Here is a 20,936-nt window from a genome sequence, read left to right on the forward strand (position 1 = left end):
CCTTTTACAGAATCTTTTGGATCTAAAAAATGGTTTTGTGACATCATCACATTGGCTGATCAACCAATGCTCAATTAAACTGTTGTTATATACTTGAAAACATGTTTTTTTCATTCAGAGTCTAATAATGCACGGCAATGGCTGTGCCAGTATAGATGACACTGGTACTCTTACACTGTATGTGCACAGAGGAGCAGGAAAGGGAAAGGGTTAGCAAGTATGCTAAGGCAGCAGGAAAGAGGAGAGTCTAAATTCCAAGTGAAAGAACAGGAGAAGGATGCATAGGAAGACAGGCACAGCCAGAGCAAATTAGGAAAACATCTAGAGGGGGGTCATCTAAACTAGCAGAAACCAGGAAATTCACCAGAATGAGGTCAATGAGTCTGCAAGCATCCAAAGGGTGGCAGAGAAGAACTGGGGGCATACCAAAGTCTAAATCTAGATGTGAATCAAGAAAGTCTATTGGATTGTTTGATCGATAAGGTCAGCTGGAACCTGGAAAATTGTAACCATCCAACTCTACCTTACAAGTATGGAATGCAGCCAGAAAAGTATGTTTGGGCCAGGGTTCGGGAAGAGTACAGACCTGGTGGTAGAACTTTACACACTTTACTTCTGCTAACCAACAGTAAAGTGCCTGTGCTACCCCTTTTAATTTGATGAAGCTGGAATACCATGTTTGGTATATTTAACTTATCTATAAAACCCTAGTACATTGTATAGAGTGTTCCCAGGTACTGAGTGCACAATTTCAGTAGTGGACTGCAGTATCCATTTTGCCACCAACTGCAGTGACATAACAACGATTACTGCAGTCCCACAATTTGTACCCGGGCTACGCAGTTTAAAACTGGCCTGTTAAAAATACCCCCTGTTGACAGGTCAAAAAATGCCTTCTGAATATTAGTTGATCACCCTTAAGCAGGCCTTATTAACCCTAAGACATGATGCATGGTATGTAGAAGTAGGTTACATAAATATTTAATGTTACATATATACCTAGAGTGAAAAAGCCCCACAAGCTGTTTTCACTGTAACAAGGCTGGCTCTTTTGTAGGAAAGCCTTGGGTTGCAATATTAAATATAATATTGTTATCTCTGGCTAGGAAAACGTACAAGTTTAATTCTTGAACTTTTTGAAATATTTATTTAAGGCCCAAATAATTCTCTGATGAAGTCAGATTTTGAATAATTATTTTGGGAAAGATGCTTTTAATAAAGTTACCTTTTCCAGCCTAAGGCCTCTGGATGCCCATCTGCATGCGCTCCAGTTGTCACATTGCTGCTGAATACCTCCCCTAATAAGTCCCCTTGATCCTCCTGTGAGGAGGTGTTGTGGTTCCCTTGACAGGATGGTCTGTGGTTTGGGTTCAAGAACTTGATTAACTTCAAAGAGACCTACCCTACCTAGGCAGATGTAGCAAATACCTGGGCCTACCTCTTTACGTCTTGCCACCAGTCAGGCAGGCACCAATCACAGTTCCAGCGGAGCTGTCCCCAAACTGCTTTAGGGTGACCACAGGTGAGGGACTGCTTATTTTTATGGCTACTCCTCTGAGGAGGCCACAGCAACCAAGAACAGGCAATTAAAGGTTCTGTCATCTTTATTTTAATAGATTGGCACTGTGGAATTGTCTAGTGTAAGAGAAATAACAAATGCTGCACACCTGGCTAGGGTAACCTCTGACAATGTTTATTCCATTGGTTAGGGAGTGGCCAGGAGTTTCTTCCACCTACTGGCCGGCAGTAGGCAAACATGTGGCATCCCCAATACCTTCATTAGAGTGCTACTGGACCTGTGGAACAAATATCAGGAGAGGGCTCAACCTATTTTCTGGGACCCGAGAATAATCTAGGAGACCGGACCTGGTGTCCTTCTCAGACCCAGGAAAAAGAAATGGACTCCAAGGGTCATAGGACTGTCCTTCTAGTCAAGCTAAAGGGTCACAACAGGCTATAAGAGGCTGTTCCTGCAACTGCTCAAGCAACCTAGACCCTGCTGCTGTCCTCTGCTGGCATTGCGCTTGACACCCATATGCTGTCCCCAAGGTATTGGACCATTGTTTGTGTCAAAGTGTCCTCATCCTAACATTTCCCAAAACCAAGAACTTAGAAAAGTTTTGAATTCAAGAACCTAGGGAGGGTCTAAACCAATCTGCCAAGCTAATCCAATGAAGGTGCATTTCTGCTGGCCCAAAGAGTCAGGTCGTTCCTAATGAGAGCCTTTCCATAGCAGCAAATCTGATCCAGCTGGAACTAGCAGTGAAGGTATCCAGCCTTGTTGAGTCCTCATTAGCAACAGCCTGCAGTCTTGCCCTACTGAAAAAGGCAACTTGTTTCAAAAGTAGAACTCTTCACTAGCCTAAGGTGGAAAATGTATGCACCTAGTGCAAAATATTCCTTTGGCTCAAAATTCAAATTTCTCCCATTCTGATCTTTTCATCCAAAAGTCAACAGCATCACCAGGATCCTGTAAAGTGGCTATTCTATGTTGTTGGGTTCTCTTTGGCCACAGCCTGCTGCCTTGCCCTGCTGAGGAAGTGTGACTCCATTTCAGAGACCAATTTCTGACCATGTCAATCCTGGTTTTAATACCTGAAGCACACGTCATCATGGTCGGACTGAACCTGCATTTGGTACCCATTAAGTGTGATCAAATGACAGGGGTTGGCTGTTAACACTTATTGGCGCAATTTTGAGCATCAACCTTTAAAAAATCATAACCCTGGTTTCTCTTAATAGATTTTTGTCATTTTGGTGTAATATTTTACTGTTTTATTTGGATTCATTTTAGATTTTTCTTTTGTTGTATTTTGATTTTATTACTATTTTGTTACTACATAAAAACTTTACCCATTGTCTCTAAGTTAAGGCTGTCTGCCCTGTGCCATAGCTACTAAGAGAATGAGCTCAGGTGTACTTAATGACTTCAGTGGTTCACTCTGAAAAGGATTGTGAATATTATCAGACTGTCAATAAACTTACCACCTGTATTATGAGAGAAAGGGTGGGCACTCATGAAATTCAATACTAAGGAACAGCCAAATGCAAGAGTTTTGATTTAAGAAAAAATTACTTTGAATTTCACTTCTTAACATTAAACATGTTGCAAAGTTTTGCTTTTGAACCATCGTAAATATTACATTATTGGAATTATAAATCATTAAATACATTCACCTGATCGCACCCAAAGTTGTAAAAGGTTATTCCATTTATTGTTGTTGAAATTCGATTTATGGTGGTAAAAGTTGTGTTTTTAAAGGGCGTAGAACTGAATTTGGAACATTGTGTATTATGTATGCAGTCCCCAAGGAATGACTTCAGGCTATGTTTTCAGGATTCTGAATAGGTGGATACTTCTAGAACACCTGTTTGTAATTTATCAGACTTCGCTTCCTAATGTTCCATTATATTTTTCTTAGCAAAGAAGTTAAAAAAGATTAAAGAGAAAATCTTTTCCAGGTACTATATCTTCAGAACTTACATAGGAACTCATTTTCCACCATGTATTTGAATATTTCAAAAGTAGGTTACAGTGTTTCCATATTCAAATGCATACTTTAACAACGCAAAAATATCTAAAAAAACACAAACATTTTCCAAATTTTAATGGACAGTGGCATGAACAGATAGATGTATTTAGGAACTATTATTATTTGAAATAAAACATATTCCAATGTGCTGTTTCAATAGGACAGTCCAAAATCTTTGTACACTAGCAGGTAATGAATCAATACACCAATACCCATTAATAAGTGTTTAGGAGTTCAAAGCAGACCTAGATAAACAATATTAATGAAAACAGAACCCATCAAAATGTTCAATTTATATTCTATATCACTACCATGTACCATAGATATGTGTGTGTGTGTGTGTGTGTCTAAATGAGAGTGTATATATATGTATATATATATATATATATATATATATGTATATTTATATATATATATATATATATATATATATATATATATATATATATAAATATATCCAGAAAAATGGTGTATTTAAATCGCACACCAAGGGCTGCACATCATTCAATACCAGCTGGTAAAATACTCAGAAAACCATTTATTCTCGATAGGTTCATCGGCTGCTGTTTATTGAAAAAAGATTAGATTGCAGGTAAATCACACCAGCAAAAGTTGGTACAAAAAGCACAAAAAAACGGTCGACAATGTGCTCACCATTCAAAAGACACACACGCTGTCCCAACCAAATGTCTACGCGTTTCGGCCGAAGCCTTCAACAGGACATTGGCAGACATTTTACACTCAACTATTTAAACCATATAGTCCTTCTTTGATGTTCATTGCATAGCTCAAGAGAAGTGCAAATGGAGCGGCCATTTTATAACGTCACAATTTTAACTTAAAAATAAGAAACTCCTAATCCTGTGCATGTTTTGAAATAAACTATGAACTAAAAATGTGACATTATATATTTCTCTCATATTATAATACATTATCACAAATATAGTCTGGTCACCTGTGAACACTAAAAAATTAATTAATTGTAATCACAGTCTACAATTCTTGAATACAAAGCAAATCCCATGTATGCTGTTTTTTTCTCTCTTCTCTTTCTCAATTTTCATTTTTCCTTTTTCCTTTTACTTTTGATGTCCACATATTACCCACTTATACCTAATAATTTTAATTTTGATTTTGATTTTAGTTTTAATTTTAAAAGCCTGATATATAAATGCAATTAATTAATAATATAAATATATAAATATATATAAATATATGTACTGCCAATTGATTGCAATACATCCACTTCATATAAAGGCTATAAATAGATGACAAATGATGACAAATAAATAGAGTAAATTCAGTCAATTCTGAAAATGCAAAATAAAATACAGGTACAAGCGATTTCAACGTGGAATAAATAAATAAATGGATATTCATCATCATAATTCATTAAATTAGTCATAGTCCTATAAATTAATATATTCTAAAAGGAATCTGAAGAGATTAATTAATAGATCCATATCATAGGTCAAATTGTTATCGATTAGGAAATTGTAAATAGACCCCACAAATTCAGCAACAGGAGAATGTATATGTGCGCCGCTATCCTCCCCAAGGACCTATGCAACAGTATAGGAATAAAATAGATGAGTATAACACCCTAAAAGTGAATAAATTATTAATAAAAAATTATTACCAAAATACACTAAATATCAATCCGGCAAATGCTAATACTAATAGTAATAACAATAATGATAAAATCAATCAGTAAGGATCCTAACAAAACACAATATTCTAAAAAAGTCATCAATTTCATTTCATGTTTTCTATTGGACAAAATCTATGTGTGAGAAAATGTAAAAAAATGTGTAAAAAAATGTGTATATCTCTGTATGGGAAAATCTAAAAACTTACAAATGTACATGAAGCTCTGCGTCCAAGTTGTGACCCCAAGGGTGTTCTGTACCTAAAAGTAAAATAGTTTTGGACTCCATTTGTCTCAAATGTGCAATTCTATTGCCTCCTCGGGGATGGACCGCAATGGTTTTAACACCATAAAATGCTAGGGAACTACAGTTACCTTCATGTACATCCCAAAAGTGTTTAGCTAAAGGATAGGATGGATCATGATTCTTAATGGCTCTGAGATGTTGCAGGAACCTGATTTTCAGTTTATGAATGGTACTGCCCACATATTTCTTGCGACACCCACATTCAATGACATATACAACGTATTCAGTTTCGCATGTGATACGTTCAGTTATGTCACAAATTTTTCCTTCGAACGTGGTGTATGTCTGTGCATACAAACATGATTTGCAATGTCCACATTTCCAAAAGCCCAAGCTTTTTTTGGCCAACCATGACATATTAGTTTTGGGACTCTGAAATAGGCTTCTGGTAAGATGGTTACCCAAAGATTGAGTTTTGCGATATGTGATGCATGGATGTGGACCTATACTGTCCTTGATGGCAGAATCATGTCTCAAAACATGCCAATTTTTCTGTATGATATTATTTAAATGCGAATGTTGAGAATTAAACTCTAGGAATAGTCTAGGTGATGATACCTTATTGTGATCTTGATTATGAATATTATCAGGCTTGAAAAGCAATTTTTCTCGAGACATATTCAAAACCCTCAAGTGTGCATCTTTAAGGATCTTCAAAGGATATCCTCTCTCTAAAAATCTCTGTGTCATCGTCATGATTTCAATCTTGAAGCACTCATCATTAGAACAGATTCTACGAGCCCGTATAAATTGACTATATGGAATACTCCATTTCAAAGCTTTTGGATGACCACTATTGCCATGCAAGATTGAATTACAGGCTGTTGGTTTACGAAAAATGGTTGTCTGTAAGACATCTTTTTCAATAGAGATCTGGACATCAAGAAATTCTATAGTTTGTGCACTATATTTCAAGTCTAAGTGAATGTTCAGCTCATTGTTGTTCAAGATATCAACATATTGTTTGAGAGAAATCTCGTCACCATCCCAGATAAGAAAGAGATCATCAATATATCTGACCCATAGTATCACTTGTTCCATGTATTTGCCATTAGAGTCAGACCAAGCTATCTCCTTTTCCCACCAGCCCATGTAAAGGTTGGCGTACGTGGGAGCAAATGAAGCTCCCATTGCAGTCCCTTGTTTCTGCAAGTAATGTTGATTGTCAAATAGAAAGGCGTTGTGGGTGAGGCAAAATCTTAACATGCTAATTAGCATGTTAGTATTTTGAAGAAATTCAATTTTACGAGTGCCCAAGAAGTGACAACATGCTTGAATGCCAAATTCATGCTTAATGGAAGTGTATAATGCAGTCACATCCATGGTTACCAATAGATAGTTGGGTTGCCATGGAACATTATGAATCTTAGCAAGAAAGTCATTGGTGTCTCGAAGATAAGACGGCAATTCGGTGACAAAAGGACATAGGAAAAGGTTCAAGAAACGGGAGGTATTTTCTAATAGGGATGAGTTCATACTCACAATAGGTCGACCAGGAGGATGTTTTGTATTTTTATGGATCTTTGGTAGAAACTAAATACAAGGGATTCTAGGAAACAAAACTTTGAGATAAAGATATTCATTTTGGTCAATTAGCCCTTTAGTGTGCCAGCTATCAAGCATCTCCCAGTAGATGGTTTGATATTCATTAGTGGGATTAGTGGTTAGTTTTTGATAATGTTGTTTATTGGAAAGTTGATGATTAGCCTCCTTCATATAGCTATTAATATCCATAATAACAATATTCCCTCCTTTATCGGAGGGTTTGATGATAATAGTGTTATTGGATTTAAGCTCATTTAGATCTTTCCAATCTGAGGCTGAGAAATTCACTCTTTGGGCTTTTTTCATTTTAACCCTTTTCCAATCATTCCGAAACCGATCAACGTCATCAACTACCAATTCATAAAACAAATCAATCATATTACCAGTCGGTAATTGGGGATTAAATCTGCTGGAGGGCTTAAGCTTGCTGGCCACGGTCTTGTTAGTAACAAATCCCATGTCAATCAAAACGTTATTCTCTTCACCTGTATCATTGCTGACATCATCCAAACAACCCAACCTACCAATTTCTACTAAATCAGGCGCTTCATTGACATGAAAACCAGATAAAGTGTCTACATTAATGTTGGAACAAGATGTAGTGGCCTGTGTTGTCTTGGAAAAATATTTCAACAGCCGCAACTTACGTGTATATTTATACAATTTTATTCTGGTGTCAACATAATCCCAATGATTGTCAGGACAAAAACTTAATCCTAAATTTAGAATTCGCTCCTGATTAGAGGTGAGCTGTACTTTAGAGATATTTACAATGATATTGGAATTGTCAGATCGAAAGGTCCTCTCTAGTCTTGATATTTGTGATTTCTGCCTCTTCCCCCTCCGCGTCTTGAACCTCCTCGACTTCGTCCTCGACTTCTGTTTGATTGTGGCGTGATTGATCGTAGTAGTCTCATTTCCCCGTGAAAATCCAGTTTATTGGCAGAAGCTTCGTCAGCTGATGAGCTCAAATCCGAGCTGTCTTCTGCTGTATTGGTTGTTATATTGGGACTGTCCATCATCATGACTTTGTCTTGTGCTCTGAGTGTATTGTATTTACGAGCAAATGTATAAATTCTACCTATTTCATAATCTTTCTTGTCTCTATTGAATTTAGAGGCCTTGCGGAGCTTGATTTCATCCTCTTTTTTGGTTATACGTTCTTCCATCTTCATTAACAATTGTTGTATTTCTGAGGAGGTCCCCATTTTTTCTAGTTCTTTAGTAAGAAGTTCAATTTTATGGGTTTGTTCTTCCATACGACGTTTTGATTGAATAATCAAAGTGTCCATCAATTTAACTGAGCATTCAGATGTATGCGCTCTCCATTGTTCTAGAAGATCGGGATCTATATCACCCAGGGTAGGCAATATTAGAATTCTGAGACCTCGTGGCACACGACCATTTTGTATATATTTGGTCAATGAGGTCATTTCCCACCATTTTTTTAATTCTAAAATTCTTGCCTTTTCTAGTTCAGAAATAATGGTGGTTGCTGTGCGTGTAGATAAGTCCGAAGGCATTGAGGTTCCAGAGACATTATCAAATAGAGTAGTGGCAGCTTGTTCCCACAGGGCTTTACGATTCGCCATGATGCATTAAACAATTCAAAAACTGAAAAATGAGTCCATATATATATATGTATAGTATTAGCTACTGAAGGTCGCCAGTAGGTAGTTATAGTTAGGACCATTTTTCCAGGGAAAAAGTGTTTTTTTCCTATATCTTTAGCACCGTTTGACAAATCCTCCTGTCTTATGTTCAGGACTGTAGGGATTTTCTAAATAGGATTGAAGGCATTATGTGGGAAGATGATTATTTATTGACGTCTCTAGATGTGACAAGTCTGTATACCAGTATTAGACATGAGGAGGTTATTACTGCTGTTAAGTACAGCTTCAGAGCCTGCTGATTTTCATCATTCTTTCATACAGAAATGATTGTTCAGCTAATTGAACATTGTCTTAAATTCTTTTTTTTTCATATTTCATGATAAGCCTTTCCATAAGAAGCAAGGCACAGCAATGGGAACTTGTTTTGCTTCAAGTTTTGCCTGCCTATCTATGGGATGGTGGGAGGAGCAAATAGCAGAAAGATTACAGGAATTTAAAGCTAATGTGGTATTGTGGCTGAGATATATTTATGAAATATTTGTGATCTGGAGAGGTACAGTACAAGATACTAGGAATGTTTTGTGACTACTGAATGATAATGAATATAATATTCAGTTAACAGCTCACATAACCCTGACAAGATTGACTTTTTGCATGTTTTTGTCAAAGTACAAAACAATGAATTAACTACCAGATTATACAGAAAACCAACATCAGCCAATACAGTGTTGCATCCAATTAGTGGTCATCCTAGGAAATTAATTGAGAGTATCCCATATGGGGAGATCCTATGAGCAAGGATAAATTGCAGTACAGACCTATCTTTCCTGGCAGAATGTGAAGTCATGGAAAAAAGATTCATAGAGAGGGGTAATAAAGTGGGAAATGTCAGAACAGATAGAATGCAGAATTGAGGAAAAGGGAAGAACATCTAAATCATACATGTGAAGAGGAAGGAGATATAAAATGAAAATTCATTACTACTTTCTCTAATAAAGCTCAGGAGATCACAGGTATCCTAGATGCACATTGGCCTATCTTAAAGAGTGAAAAAGTTCTAGGGGAAGTCCTTGGGGATTTTCCCAGCATTACCTTTAGAAGAGGAAGTACTTTGAAAGAAAACAATTGAGTAAAAGTGATATAAGCCAAGGTATAAGTAATAAATAGAAAAATTGCGGCTTCTTTCCATGTGGAAGATGCTTATAGACATAGTATTGCCAGGACACAATATCAATCACTCTTATTGGTATGATGACAGATATCATGACACACCTTACATGTTCAAGTGATTTTACGATATGTATTGGAATGCCAATGAAAAATGTGGTATATTGGCAGCTCTAAACATGCCACCAGTAGGAGTATATTGGAACATATGAGAGTGCCAATCCAGCTTGACATACTGTAGGAGGCTGGCCTGGCTTATAGTGGGTACCTGATGGTACTTACACCTTGTGCCAGGTCCAGTTATCCCATATTAGTAGATTAGTAGTGTTCTACCAGCTTAGGCTGATAGAGGTAGCTATAGCAGAGCTGCTTAGGCTGAACTAGGAGACATGCAAAGCTCCTACCATACCACTTATATCATATAACACTATGGCAGTCATTACAACATTGGCGGTAAAAACCGCTTACTGCCGTGCAGAAGACCTCCAACACACCGCCGTGGCAGCGGAATTCCGCCACAGCTATTATGGTCCACATCTCGGAATCTGCCAAAATTCAGACACCCACACAAGTCCGCCACACCAAAGGTCTGCAATAAACTGGTGAAAACAAATCCTCCACGTCACGCCAACAGAACTACGCCCACACTATCACAACACACAAATCCACACAGTTCTACAAAACACGGCCACATTGGACAATTCGAAATACACACACCTGATACACATACACACACCACTCCCACACACCCAGTACAATATAAAACACACACCCACATCACCCACAAACCCCTATGACCACTATTACAGACAGAAGGCCAGAGAGAGACACCACCATCCACAAACTAGCATCCACAGGCACACAACACCATCACCCACACAACTTCCACGCACAAAACACCACACACCACTACATATCACCACACTTATCACCCCACCCCAAACATCACCTACACCTCCCCATGGCACGGCAAAGACACCCCAGGTTCTCAGAGGAGGAGCTCTGGGTCATGGTGGAGGAAATCGTCTGGGTAGAGCCACAGCTATTTGGAGCACAGGTGCAGCACACCTCAATTGCAAGGAAGATGGAGCTATGGCGAAGAATAGTTGACAGGGTCAACGCAGTGGGACAACACCCAAGAAATCGGGAGGACATCAGGAAGAGGTGGAATGACCTACGGGGGATGGTGCGTTCCGTGGTCTCAAGACACCATCAGGCGGTTCAGCGGACTGGCGGTGGACCCCCACCTTCTCCCCCACAACTAACAACATGGGAGAAGCAGGTCTTGGCGATTCTGCATCCTGAGGGCCTCGCAGGAGTCGGTGGAGGAATGGACTCCGGTAAGTCAAACCTTTAACTACCATATCCACCACCCTACCTACATGCTATCACATACCCCCCCCATCGTCCCCACCCCTATCACTCCAACTCCTCACAAATGTACCAATATCACAAACCACACATCCCAACACCAAGCTCTGCATGCAATACCAATGCATGGACACCCATCACTAAAGCATGCCCACTGCACATACCCATACATCCCCCTAAACCATCAACATACAAGCCCCCACACAGGAATGCCAGCACTGGGGTACACGCTCACCCACCCATTGCACACCATGACACACACAGATACAATAATCATGCTTTTCCACCCCTGCAGGACCACTACCCAATGTCACCAGACGGGAGGGTCCAGACATCTCCACTCCACCCACAGAAGAGGCCCACAGTGAGGACAGCACCTCTGTCCACCTGGATCTAGATGACCAGCCTGGACCATCGTGGGCCTCGGGACAGTCTGTTCCCCTCACACAGGCACAGGCCACCACAGACCTTCCCTCCTCTGGTAACACCAGTACAGCACCCACCCAGCGGGCCCATACCTCTGTCCCCAGGGCACGTCAATCAGCTGTGTGTCCACCACTACAGGGAACCCAAGATAACCCACTACCCCAACAACAACAGGGACCTGGGGGCAGTGGCAGTGGGCACCCGATCCAGGGGACGGAGGCCCAGGAACACCGGGGAACTGGGAGGGCTGCTGTGCGACAGGGGGCGGACAGGCCAAGGGAACCCGCTCTCCACGAGGCCCTCTCCTCCATCATGGGAGCATACCACCACTCCCAGGAGACGATGGCAACGGTCCTGGCCAAGTTTCAGGAGACCCAGCGCACACAGGAGGAACAGTATTTGGGGTTCAGGGAGGAACTCAGAACCATCAGCTCCGCCCTGGGCACCATCGTAGGGGTGCTGAAGGAAATACTCAACACCAGGAGGGACACTGTAGCACTACAAGGGGCCCCTGACACTAGCATGGACGATGAACTGCCCATCACCTCCGCCGGCGCTAGTGGACAGGACGCCTTGCCACAGGACCACCACACCAGCACCCCACCCCCTGCAGATGGATAACCACCCCGCAAATGGTCCCTGAGATCCAGGAACAAGACAGAGCATGATGCCAAGACCCCCGCCAAGAAATGAGACCACCCTGATTGTCATCCCACTGTCCCACTTTGTCACCCTGTCCATTTTGAAACTGCCCCAGCTCCACTTCCTATGCCCATAGGGGCAATGCACCTGTGAGACTAATAGACTGGACTCTGCCATGGACACTCCTCCGCCATCACCCCTCACCATTTAACTTCCCCCTCCAATATTTTGTATTTAAATAAACACACGTAAAGCACCAAAAGATCTGGAGTCTGTCTGTGATTTTGAAATAGTGTATTTGCAATTACAGTGACAAAATGTTCTTGAAATAGTAATGTCAACATGCCTATGTCACACAGCTCTAGTCCATGAGGAATCTAAGCAGATGACACACGTTGGGACCCACACCTGTGAAACCGTAAGGGAAAGTGACAACTCAGTGACCATACACTGGGTGAAGTCGACAGACAGGATAGAGGTAGAAGTGTAAAAGTACATGTAGTAGGCAGGAATGTAATCTCACCTGTGTTTCACTTGAAATATTGCTGGATGACTGAGTCCCTGTTGTCCATGTCTTCTTCCTCTGCTTCCTCCTCATCACTGTCCACAGGCTCCACAGCTGCCACAACACCGCCATCTGGACCATCCTCCTGCAGAAAAGGCACCTGTCGTCGCAAAGCCAAGTTGTGAAGCATACAGCATGCCACAATGATCTGGCACACCTTCTTTGGTGAGTAGAATAGGGAACCACCTGTCATATGGAGGCACCGGAACCTTGCCTTCAGGAGGCTGAAGGTCCGCTCAATCACCCTCCTAGTTCGCCCATGGGCATCATTGTAGCGTTCCTCTGCTCTTGTCCTGGGATTCCTCACTGGGGTCAGTAGCCATGACAGGTTGGGGTAACCAGAGTCACCTAATAGCCACACACTGTGCCTCTGGAGTTGACCCATCACATAAGGGATGCTGCTATTCCGCATGATGTAAGCGTCATGCACTGAGCCAGGGAACATGGCATTCACATGGGAGATATACTGGTCTGCCAAACATACCATCTGTACATTCATAGAATGATAACTCTTCCGGTTCCTGTACACCTGTTCACTCCTGCGGGGGGGTACCAATGCCACATTTGTCCCATCAATGGCACCTATGATGTTGGGGATATGTCCAAGGGCATAGAAGTCACCTTTCACTGTAGGCAAATCCTCCACCTGAGGGAAAACGATGTAGCTCCGCATGTGTTTCAGAAGGGCAGACAACACTCTGGACAATACGTTGGAAAACATAGGCTGGGACATCCCTGATGCCATGGCCACAGTTGTTTGAAATGACCCACTTGCAAGAAAATGGAGCACTGATAGCACCTGCACTTGAGGGGGGATTCCTGTGGGATGGCTCCAACTGGGTACACAGTTCCTTGATTGTGGCACGGTCAAACCTGTAGGTGATTATCAAATTTCTTTCCTCCATTGTTGACAGGTCCACCAGCGGTCGGTACACTGGAGGATTCCGCCATCTCCTCACATGTCCCAGCGGACGGTGCCTATGAAGGACAACAGCGAGCACAGAGTCAAACAACTCTGAGGTATGTACCCACAGCTTACACAGAACACAAATCCTAATCTGAAATTTGCCCTGTATGAGTGTTGAGGCAAGGCCTAGGTATGTGTGACGCAGTTAACAATAGAGCCATGTGGGCCCCTGAAATGGCGGCTGCCTGACCTGTAAAGTGGGACAATGGGATATGAGGTAACTGCGCTGGCGTTGTACCCCGTCGCGGTAGGATGTCGAAGATCGCGGCGCAATGCTGCATTGGGTAACATTGGACCCTATGGGTCCCAGGAGCCAATGACGATGTACACCGGTGGTGATGGTACGCACCGCCGAGGACGTGACCGCCATTTTCTATCTGTTGAATCACTCGATACCTGGTCTTCGACAGGAGAGGACCTACACTGTAAGTGCTGCTGCGACCTCGCTCTTGAAGAGACAATGGCTCGTGTGTCTGGGGAAAGGGCCCCTGCCTTCACATCGGAGGAGTTGGAGAAGCTTGTCGATGGGGTCCTCCCCCAGTACACGCTACTCTACGGTCCTCCAGACCAACAGGTAAGTACACAGGGAGCATGCTGTATGGGCTATGCCTGTGTGGAGAGGGCTGGTTGTAAGAAGGAAGGGGGCAGAGTTCTGAGCGCATGAAAGACGGTGGGTGCATGTGCCACATGGCAAGGGTAGGGATGCGGGCCACTCACTTTGACGGCGCAGTGGGTAATGACTTCTCTTCTTCCCCTGTACATTTCATGTAGGTCAGCGCCCACCAGAAGAAGGGTATTTGGCGTGCCATCGCCAAGGACGTCTGGACCCTGGGGGTCCACCACAGACGGAGCACCCACTGCCGGAAAAGATGGGAGGACATTCGCCGCTGGAGCAAGAAGACGGCGGAGGCTCAGCTGGGGATGGCCTCCCAACGTGGGAGGGGTGCCCGTCGAACCATGACCCCCCTGATGTTCCGGATCCTGGCGGTGGCCTACCCGGAGTTGGATGGGCGCTTTAGGGCATCACAGCAGACACAAGGGGGTGAGCACACTCAGCTAACTTAGCACGCAGTGGAGGGGTCTGCGTGGGGGAGGAGGGCTGTGGGTTTCCCTAGGCCAGGGCGAGTTCCGTAGGCTAGGCCCCTTTGTAAGGCATGGCCCTGTGGCCCCCCACCCCACCTCTGTAGAGTGCCAAGTACAGCTATTGATGCACCTGTGTCATCTATGTGTGCAGATGTCGTCCATAGCCTTGTAGACCATTTCCCAGGAATTGCACTGTAGAGCCCAACAGCGTGACGTAGTGCAGGGGGCTGCTGTGTCTGTCTTGTCCGCCAATGGGAGCGGTAAGCCATGCACTCAACATGTCTTTCTTCTGTTCCCCCCCCCCTTTTTTTGTGGTCTCCCTGTTCTTTTGTGCATTAGCATCATCAGGCGGGGGAGCAGTGGCACCGGAGCACGAGGGAGCTGCATCCCACATGGCCATGGAGGGCCACACTATGGACTCTGAATACACCAGTGTGACGGAGGGCGAGGGGAGCACCACGGCGGGGACAGGAGCTGAAACCAGCGACACGGACTCGTCCTCTGATGGGAGCTCCCTTGTGGTGGCAGCAAAATCTGTGCCCCCCACTACTACAGGTATAGCTGCCACGCCCCCTATCAGCACCGCCCTCCTAGCAGCCCCTCAGCGTGTGCCCCGTGCCCCCTCACCCAGGAGGGTGGGCATCACCTTCGCCCCAGGCACATCAGGCCCTGCCCCTTTCACCTCTGCTGCCCTAAGTGAGGAGGCCATTGACCTCCTCAGGTCCCTCACTGTTGGGCAGTCTACCATTTTGAATCCATCCAGGGTGTAGAAAGGGAGTTGCAACAAACAAATGCATTCCTGGAGGGCATTCATTCTGGTCAGGCTGCCCTTCATCGAACCTTTCAAACTCTGGTCTCAGCATTGATGGCAGCCATTGTCCCTGTGTCCAGCCTCCTCCCTCCAACGTCCTCCACCCAGGCCCAATTTCCTGTACCTCTGGCTATAACAAGCACACCATCAGGCCAGCCTGCACACACCTCACCACACAAGGGAAGCTCAGGCAAACATAAGCACCAAACATCCCACAGGCACTCACGCAAGCATCACACACATATAGACACACCAATATCCACTGCCTCCACTGTGTCCCCCTCCTCATCATCTCCCTCCTCCCTCCCAGTCTCGTCTACACTCACACCTGCATGCACTACCACTACAGCCACTACGTCCCACACCAGCACACCCACCAGCACACCCGCTCACGTGCAGTCACCACCCCCACTACCATTCACACGTCCCCTGTGTCCTCTCCCAGTGTGTCTGTGACGCCCCCTCCCAAGATACACAAACGCAGGCACACACCCACCCAACAGCCATCCAGCGCATGCACCTGCACCCAAAGCCACAAAACTCACACCTCCTACAACCACCACCTCTTCCTCCACTCCCAAACCCCCTCCAGCTACCCATCCCAGTGTCTCCAAACAACTTTTCCTGTCCACCCTTACCCTATTTCCCACCACCCCCCCATCCAACTCATAGGTCCCGATCTAGCACCTCAGCCACAAAATCAATGGGACCAGTGGTACCTGTTGTCACAGGTATGTGGAGTGCACCGGCCACCAGGACAGCCAGTGTGGCACGGAGCCAGAGCACAGCCAGTCCCCCCTGTGAAGCACCAGAAGTTGGCCAGTGCCCGGTGGGAGAGGGGGAAGACTCCAGCCACCCAAGCCACTCACAGGGGTCCCGGGGGGAGTGTGGACTCAGCTGTGACTCCTCCCAAGGTGGGGAAGGGGCAGAAGAAACCCGTAAAGTGTGGGAGGAGCAGCACAGCGGAGAGGACCGCCATCATCCCCGCTGGTCAGGAGGCCACCGCCAGCCACATCCCCACTGGCCAGGAGGCCACCGCCAGCCCCATCGTCGCTGCCCAGGAGGCCACCGCCAGCCCCATCTTCGCTGCTCAGGAGGCCACCGCCAGCCCCATCGTCGCTGCCCAGGAGGGCCCCGCCAGCCTCAGTCCAGCTGCCCAGGAGAGCCCCGCCAGCCTCAGCCCAGCTGCCCAGGAGGGCCCCGCCAGCCTCAGTCCAGCTGCCCAGGAGGGCCCCGCCAGCCGCAGCCCAGCTGCCCAGGAGGGCCCTGCCAGCCGCAGCCCAGCTGCCCAGGAGGGCCCCGCCAGCCACAGCCCAGCTACCCAAGAGGGCCCCGCCAGCCACAGCCCAGCTACCCAGGAGGGCCACGCCAGCCACTGCCCAGCTGCCCAGGAGGACCCGGCCAGCCACAGCCCAGCTGCCTAATGAAGGGCCGCCAGCCCCAGCCCAGGTGGGCAATGAAGGACCGGCAAGTCAAGCACCGCTGAACAGGGCAAGCACCGCTGAACAGGGCAAGGACTGCCAAGTCAGGCACCGCTGAACAGGGCAAGCACCGCTGAACAGGACAAGGACCGCCAAGTCAGGCACCGCTGAACATGGTAAGCACCGCTGAACAGGGCAAGGACCGCCAAGTCAGGCACCGCTGAACAGGGCAAGCACCGCTGAACAGGGCAAGGACCGCCAAGTCAGGCACCGCTGAACAGGGCAAGCACCGCTGAACAGGGCAAGGACCGCCAAGTCAAGGACCGCTGAACAGGGCAAGGACCGCTGAACAGGGCAAGCACCGCCAAGTCAAGCACCGCTGAACAGGGCAAGGACCGCCAAGTCAAACACCGCTGAACAGGGCAATGACCGCCAAGTCAGGCACCGCAGAACAGGGCAAGCACCGCTAAACAGGTCAAGGACCGCCAAGTCAAGCACCGCTGAACAGGGCAAGCACCGCCAAGTGAAGCACCGCTGAACAGGGCAAGGACCGCCAAGTCAAGCACCGATGAACAGGGCAAGCACCGCCAAGTCAAGCACCGCTGAACAGGGCAAGGACCGCCAATACAAGCACCGCTGAACAGGGCAAGCACAGCTGAACAGGGCAAGCACCGCCAAGTCAAGCACCGCTAGCCCATGAGCGGAAGGGGCACTGACGCAACAGGAACCGTCACGGGGTGAGTGATGCACTCTGGGCACCAGTCCCCCTCCAGAACCAGTGGAGACATGCATCCACTACCTCAGCCCTTGGCAGGATGAAGCACTCTGGGCACCAGTCCCCCTCCAGAACCAGTGGAGAGATCCATCCACTACCTCTGTCCTGCACAGGATGAAGCACTCTGGGCACCAGTCCCCCTCCAGAACCAGCGGAGAGATCCATCCACTACCTCTGTCCTGCACAGGATGAAACACTCTGGGCACCAGTCCCCCTCCAGAACCAGTGGAGAGATCCATCCACTACCTCTGTCCTGCACAGTATGAAGCACTCTGGGCACCAGTCCCCCTCCAGAACCAGTGGAGACATGCATCCAGTACTTCTGTCCTGCACAGGATGAAGCACTCTGGGCAGCAGTCCCCCTCCAGAACCAGTGGAGACATCCATCCACTACCTCTGTCCTGCACAGGATGAAGCACTCTGGGCACCAGTCCCCCTCCAGAACCAGTGGAGACTGTTATCCACTTGAGAGACTGTGGCTTTGCACTCCCCAGGATTGAACAGTGGGCAAACCACCCACTGTAGAGACTTGAGAGACTGTGGCTTTGCACTCCCCAGGATTGAACAGTGAACAACCCACCCACTGTAGAGACTTGAGAGACTGTGGCTTTACACTCCCCAGGATAATGCAGTGGGCAAACCACCCACTGTAGAGACTTGAGAGACTGTGGCTTTGCACTCCCCAGGATTGAACAGTGGGCAAACCACCCACTGTAGAGACTGTGGCTTTGCACTCCCCAGGATTGAACAGTGGGCAAACTACCCACTGTAGAGACTTGAGAGACTGTGGCTTTGCACTCACCAGGATTGAACAGTGGGCAAACTACCCACTGTAGAGACTTGAGAGACTGTGGCTTTGCACTCCCCAGGATTGAACAGTGGGTAACCCACCCACTGTAGAGACTTGAGAGACTGTGGCTTTGCACTCCCCAGGATTGAACAGTGGGCAAACCACCCACTGTGGAGACTTGAGAGACTGTGGCTTTGCACTCCCCAGGATACATCAATGGGCATGGAGCCCCCTCGTGGATCTGGCGTCATGCACTCATACGGCTGAGGTGCCCCCCCTTCCCTTTCCCCTGAGGTGCCTGTTGTATTTCCATCTGATGCCCCAGCAGTGTTCTCTCTGTTTTGATCTGGTATCGTGTGTGGGCCTCGCCCATGCATTTTGGGCCCAGTGGTCCACGGACTATGAATGGTGCAATACCTGGACTACTAATCGTGGTCTATATTTTGTTAATAGTGTATATATGTATATTTTTGCATTCTGAATTTTGATATATCACAATGGTTACAGTCATTTCCTTTTGTCTTTGCATTATTCCGGGGGGTTTGGGGGTGTAACTGTGATGTATAGATATGCATTGGTGTGTGTGTTGTAGTGGGGGTGGGTGGGGGTGTTGCGTGTGTGTGTCCCTGTTTTTTGCCTCCCCCCTCCCCTGTGTCGTAGGTGCAGTACTCACTGTGGTCTTCGCCGCCGGCGTTGGTGCTTCTGGTACAGGAGCGGGAAGACTATTGCAGGAAAAATATGGAGTTCTGGCTCCTTGGTGTCCTCCTTCCTCTTGAAGTGGGTAGAGGTGAGCATTTTTCATTTGAAATGCCAGTTTCCGACGTGTTTTTATCCGCGATGTATCCGACCCGGAAAAGGTGGTGAATTGCCCATCATAATAGTGTGGGCGGTACATTGTCCTCCCCCTGTCTGTTGGCGGTGACCACCGAGCTGTTTGTTTGTACCGCTGTGGCGTTCGAAGTGTTAAAGTGGCTGTCTTTGTTGGCGGTTTCCGCCACGGTAGTAATTCCAAAATTTTTACCGCCGGCCTGTTGGCGGTCTTACCACCCCTTTAAAACCGTCCGCCAGGGTTGTACTGACCACCTATATCATAAGAAACACAATACTCAGAGTAACTTTATTTTAGTGACAATATGCCAAAAGTATCTCAGAGGATATTCTCCCTTAGTAGGTAAGTAAAATACACAAAATATACACACTAACCAAACTCAGGTAAGTAGACAGTTAGAAAAGTAGTGCAAACACTGTAGAATACAATAGGATGCAATAGGCCTAGGGGCAACACAAACCATATACTCCAAAAGTGGAATGCGACCCCAGGCCTAGTGTAGTGTATAGAGGGTTGCTGGGAGTGTAAGAAAACACTAAGGGTGTCCAAGATACCCCACCCCAAGACCCTGAAAAGTAGGAGTAAAGTTACCATACTACCCCAGAAAGACAGTAATGTCTAAATAGGGGATTCTGCAAGGACAACAACTGACTGCAAAGCACTGAAGTCTGATTCCTGGACCTGAGGACCGATAAAGGAAGGGGACCAAGTCCAAGAGTCATGCAAGTGTCCGGGGGGGGCAGGAGCCCATTAAACCCTGGACAAAGGTGCAAAAGGGCTGCCTCTGGGTGGAAGAAGCTGAAGATTCTGCAACAATGGAAGGTGCCAGGAACTTCTCCTTTGCACATAAGATGTCCCACGGCACACTGGAGGATGCAGAGTTGTTTCCACACAGAAAAAGTGCAAACAAGCCTTGCTAGCTGCAAGAGTTCGGGTAAAGAAAATGGGTGCTGCCAGGGACCAGGAAGGACCAAGAGGTCGCCCCTTGGAGGAGGAGACAGGGGGGGTGCTCAGCAGCACAGAGAGCCCATGCAGAAGCAGGTAGCAGCCACAGAAGCACTTGAACAGGTGTTCAAGAAACCTTAGCATGGCAGCCATCTCAACACTACAAAGGAGAGTTCCACGAAGTCGCTGGTTAACACAGCGAGTTGATCAATGCAAGACGGAGTGCTGGGGGCCTGGGCTATGCTGTACACGAAGGATTCCTTGCAAAAGTGCAAAGAAGCCCTAGCAGCTGGAGTTCACACAGGATTACTGTCTGGCGTGGGGAGGCAAGGACATACCTCCACCAAATTTGGACAGAAGGACCACTGGACTGTCGGGGTCACTTGGATCCAGCTCCTGTGTTCCAGGTACCACGCTCGTCGAGATGAGAGGGGACCCAGAGGACCGGTGAAGCAGACGTTTGGTGCCTGCATTAGCAGGGGGAAGATTCTGTCGACC

The sequence above is a fragment of the Pleurodeles waltl genome, chromosome 8 (assembly GCF_031143425.1).
Source record: "Pleurodeles waltl isolate 20211129_DDA chromosome 8, aPleWal1.hap1.20221129, whole genome shotgun sequence".
Classification (NCBI taxonomy): Eukaryota; Metazoa; Chordata; class Amphibia; order Caudata; family Salamandridae; genus Pleurodeles; species Pleurodeles waltl.